We start from the raw sequence: 6,000 nt of genomic DNA on the forward strand, positions 1-6,000 counted from the left end.
GGAACGGATAACACCTAAATTAAAAAAAAAAAATCTTATTAAACAAGACTAAATCCAATCCAAATTCACATCTAGATCTTATCGTAAGACTCTCTCTCTCTCTCTCTCTCTCTCTCTCTCTCTCTCTCTCTCTCTCTCTCTCTCTCGTAGCACACACACCACACATCCGGAATCTGTTGTGGTAGGGCTCGTATGAGTTGTGTCCAGGATGGTGGTGCGATTTTGCAAATGATTATTTTTAAATAAGAACTGCACATCAAATAATAAATTTAAAATCAGTCCTTGCACTTGTGTAGAATGACAAGTCGGATCGTCTCCTTTGAGAAGAGAAAATAAGGTATAATATTTCACTTAAAACCTCACTTTATTAATACTTCAAAAAAAATAAAAGAATTACATTATCTCTTCAATTACAATGCAATAAGAGTAGACACAATTAAAATGAAAGCAAATCCTAAAACTAAGCTTGAGACTTTCTCTCTTCGTACTCAATTAAAGAGGCAATGATAAATATCCTCCTCCATAAGTAGCAATCTCTAAGAGAAACTATTTGTAAAACAAAATAGCACAACTATAGCTATACTAACAAGACTATTATCAAAATAACCAAACAGCCAGCGGGCTAAACAATTAAAAACTTAAACAAATTAAACCTAACTAAGTTTGAAAAAAACTAAAAGAAACGCAACAACTAATCAAATAATCAGCAATAAATCTATCTAATTTAACACTACCCAAAAACAAAAACAATGAGATTGTACTAACAATCATAACAAAAAAAAAACTAAAAAAAAAAACACCTCTATTTTTTTTGACAAAAAACAAAGCACACATACATGTACCAGACCTAACCAACACCAATATATTAAATAAACACAAAGCAATACACGAAAACAAGAGAAAAACTTAAATTATTCTACCTGATTTGCAAATCAAGAAAACCTGAACTCAGTAGAACCTATCAACTTTGGATAAAGAATGGGTAAGGTCAAAACAAATCAGAAACTCCTCAAAATTGGCATATACCTAGCTAACATCCTCTAATTACGTGTCCGCCTTGTCCCTAAATGAAACTCTATAAAAACTCACATGAAATGATGAGCTTAAACACAAAATTAACTTTACTGATATCTATTCTTAACTATTTCTAACGATAAAGCAATTAAAAACTAATTAAAACAAAGCAATTCAATCTAATTAACTACCAATCAAAATGCAGACCATACTAAAATCAATTCTAAGCTAAGAGACAATCAATAAACTTGATGACAAACTACTGGAAGTTAATTAAAAATGCAAAAAAACTAAACCGCATGATATAATTACCTACTGCTAATTTAAGCAAGAACTCAACTAAGATCGACTAAATCAAACCTAAAATGACGATGAATGGTAGAATCTAACGTAGAATAGCAAGACCAAAAATAAAATTTAATCTAACTAGTATTGAAATTAATCAATCAACAATCAAAATGAAATAAGGCACAACAAAACCAAATTACACGCTAACGCCTGATTGACACTATTCAATTAAATCTCTTTTTTTTTACCTTAATTGTAACGCCCCCAACTCATACCCCTTGAAAATGCAGATTTTTTTTTAACCATTGCGGAAGTCTTTTCAGAAACCCGGGACCTTTACAGTTTCACTCTCAATTGGATAAAATAACCAACCACAATAGAACTTACAATTATCATCCATACCAAACCAAACCTTCATTGAATAATAAGTGATAAATCTAGAGACAATTGCATAAATGAAGAATTCAGAGTGCAGTAACAACTAAATAAAACAAAAAAATAAATAAAAGAAGAGCCATATTGTCCATCTATGATCTGTCTAGCACGTGCATGACACTCATGACTCTTTCAGAAGCTAGTCATTTCACTGACAACCTGCAACTGCGAAAAATCATACAAAGAGGGGGTCAAAAATCTAAAGAATTCTGCGTACAGATCTCTCTAATAAAATAAATAAGCATAAAAAATACATATAAGATTTCATGCAATAATTTAGAGGAAAGCAATTATGATAATTTTATAATTCAATTTAAGCATTCATACAACATGAAGCATTTATTAAGCATGAAAGAACATTAATCAACAACAAAAATCACCATTTAAGTAAGCAAGACATTTAACATGTATTAGAAATTAAACATCATGCATTCACCAACATGTAATCGTTAAGGAAACATGTAAAATATTCATATTCTAATACATAGCAGGAATATGCGAGATTTATATGCAATGCATAAACACTTTATTATCTTTCCTTAAGGTTTTTATTTTCCATATGCATGCCCTATTAAATACATATAATTTGAGTTCCTCTTTTTAATTACCGTTGCTCGTGGATACACCATGCGGGTACAATTTCCCCGAGGTCAAGTTAGGTTCCTAGGGTAGCTTAACGCATAATTTGTATTTTATTACTGGGTTCCAAACTTAGCCCTCGACCGAATCACCTTCAGAACAGTAGACCTCCACATCTAATGTCGGGGACACTAAGGACACTTCACGCACATAAGTGTCACTTCTTTGGTATACCATAACAATAGTTGTGTCAAACACACCACCCCCAGGTCAAGTGGTGGGCTCTCCCTAAAACCGTAGCCAGAAGAAAGAACCTCAATATCGGGTTCAGGAGTCAAAGTAAAGCACACAGAGTTTTTGTATCCTCATGGTTTCCCAAAATGCAGATCTGATAAAATGCAGCAAATAAATTTGAAAGACAAATTAAAAATAACAAAAAAAGAGAAGAAGAAATCGTTAATCTAACTAACCTACATTTTGGATTGAAGGACGGTCAATCCAAACCGTAGATCTGATATTTTTTTTATTTTTCTGTAATAACAATAAATAAAATGCAGAAAAACACAGAATGCATACAGATTAACAAACATATGCTAATCTAATCTAATACATAAAAATGACTCACATTAATTAAAATGACAATAAAAATTATTCTACAATTAAATAAGAGAGGAGAAAGAACTACCAAACAACGGATCTGGTGTTCTCGATGGCCTGGGTTGAGGAAAAGAGATCTTTGCCTTTTTCAACATGCAGAAGCACTCCCAGAACGAACCTCCACACAGATCCTACAAGAGAAAGAAAAAGACAAGAAAAAGGAGAAGAAGAGAAGGAAAAAAAATCAAAAAAATGAGAAAAGGTGAAGGAGGGCATGGAAGAAGAAGATGAGAGCTAAGGAGAGGGAGGTTGCGTGAATTGAAGGCTCAAAGGCCCCTTTCACACAGCCTCTAATTTGGTTTTTATACTAATTAATTAAGGTTTAGAAAAAATTACAAAATTAATACAAAAGTTAATACCTATTTCAAAATACTACCTAAGCTAGTTAGATTTTACAAAAAGGGTTGGCGCCAACTAGGAGGTTTTTTTTTGGATATTTTTCACTTGGATTTGGATTTAGTGCATGCTGATCACGTTTAGATTTGATCCATGATCCATTTGACATGATTTGGACCGGATCAGGAACTGATTTGCCTCGAGATTCACTTCAAAACCATAAAACGACTATAATTTTATCGTTTTAACTCTAAATTGCTTGAAATTCGAATCGTAGCTCTGTGATACCTAAAACAACATAAACATGGGCATTATCACAATAGAAGGTACACAAATGCATGAATTTAATGATAATTATAAAGTCATTTTCATGCATTATCATATAGACTCACCAAATCGACATACTTTTTATCCATCTAGATCAACCAGTCATTAGACAATTTAGCGAAGTTATACATCCGAGAGATAGTTCAATTGCACGGTATTTCCTTGTCGATCATATCTGACCGAGATGCTCGTTTTACTTTTTATTTTTTAGGATAATTACATAAGGCACTAGGTATGCAGCCAAAGTTTAGTACAACTTTCCACCCCTAGACTGACGGATAGTTAGAGCACACGATACAAACCCTTGAGGATATGTTGTGAGCTTGGCTCTTGATTGGAAGGGTGATTGGGACACACATCTAGCACTAGCCGAGTTTGTGTATAACAATATTTATCATGCTAGTATTGAGATGGATCCATATCAGGCTCTCTATAGGCGACCTTGTCGATCCCTAGTTTACTGGGATGAGATTGGTGAGCATGTACTAGAATCACCCATTGCATTGCAACATTATATAGAGCAAGTTTAGAGGATTCATGACAAGTTGCACGCAGTCTAAAGTCTACAAAAGAGTTATGCGGATAGGCATCGCAGATAGCTCACTTTTGTGGTGGGAGATTTTGTGTTTGTTAGGGTGTCTCCTACCAAAAGTGTGTTCTGGTTCAAGAAAAAAGGGAAGTTGAATCCTAGATACGTCAAATCGTTCGAGATTCTAGAGCGGATAGGCAAGGCCTCATACTGAGTAGTGTTACATCCTCAGTACTCGCAGATACATGATGTCTTTCATATGTCTATGCAGAGGAATTATATTTTGGATCCCTCACACGTGATCCAATATGAAGATGTGAGCATCAGAGAAGATTTGACCATTGAAGAGAGTCTCAAATCAATCGTGGATCGAAAAGAACAAGTTTTGGGGATGAAGACAAAGTACGATGACAACATCATGGTATCAAATAGTGCACTTGGGAGCCTAAAGCTAGTATGTGAGAGAAATATCCCCATTTGTTTTGAGTCATGCATATATTGAATCTCGGGGATGAAATTCTTTTTAAGAGGGGGTAGGATGTAAAACTCAGGATTTTTCTTTGGCAATTAAAGTGAATAAATGATGAATTGTTCTTGCATCTATGACTATAGTGCGAATTCTTGATTTTCTTAATTTTGAATTATTATGAAATTAAGTCTCAAGTTAGGAAGAACATTGCAAGAATAATTGTAAAATTTAAAATATGAACGAAATAAGAAAGAATGATTTTAGGTTATGGACATTGGATTTGGGTCTAAACCCTAGCATTTGGATCCAATATGGATTTAAGGTAATATTTGGATTAGATCTAATTTAAAATATTAATTGAATCTAATAGCAATGGATTGAACGCTCATATGGGACACCCTATGTAGACTCCATTTGGATCCAAGAGTCCATGTGGTTCAACATCTTATATAATTTTAATTGAAAAATAAATAAATAAAATAATTAGGACTTTATTTAGAAATTTAGTTTTTTTTCAAAAATCTAAATAAATTATTAATTAAGAAAATAAAGAGGGTGGGACATCCCACACCTCTTGAATAAATTAAATAAGCTGGATATTATTAGTGGTTAGCTTGTGGAAAAGTCAATCATGAAGAATCCTAATCAACTAGAAATTTAAAGAAATTAATTAACCAATTAGGAAAGGAGTCTAGAAGATAGAGGTTAACTAGGTTAGGACTCCTCCCCCTTCCACACGATTTTGGAGGGAAGAGTTCTAACAACAATAGAACTTTGGGCCAGGTGAGAGAGCCATATAAACCCCCATCTCACACGCCCCTCTCATTCTAGAGTGTTAAAAAAAAGAGAGAAATAGTCTTCTCTCTCTCTCTTCTCTTTTCTTTTTCTTGCTCCTCTCCTATTCATGCCTAGGAGGTCTGGAGTGTGTGGAGAGCAACCATTAAACCTGCATAACCCTTTGTAACACCCCAATTTTTAAAACTCGAAAAATGGTGGATTTTTTTTAAAACACTTTAAACCATTTAATAAATAACAACGAAAAAACTCACCAGGTCTAAAATTTGGCATGCTACTTCTCGTATTCATCTATAACCATACAATTGTGAAAATAAATAAAATAAGGCAAGCATTCATAAAATAATTAAAGTTCACAACCATCCATAATTAATTACCATTACATTTGTCTGATGATAATTAATTTTAAAGAAATTAATAGGAGTCTAAAAAATCCTCGGAGGTATAAAAAAAGTAAGTTCAGTTCCCGTCGCAACCTCTCACCTTCACTTGCAAGCCTTTCTTATTTTTAATTATATGTTCTTTCTTAAATGATGCATGTTATGCCTAACTAATGTGTATACATCCTAAG

This window comes from Nuphar pumila, chromosome 2, assembly GCF_984573655.1.
Source record: "Nuphar pumila chromosome 2, dmNupPumi1.hap1.1, whole genome shotgun sequence".
NCBI classification, from domain to species: domain Eukaryota; kingdom Viridiplantae; phylum Streptophyta; class Magnoliopsida; order Nymphaeales; family Nymphaeaceae; genus Nuphar; species Nuphar pumila.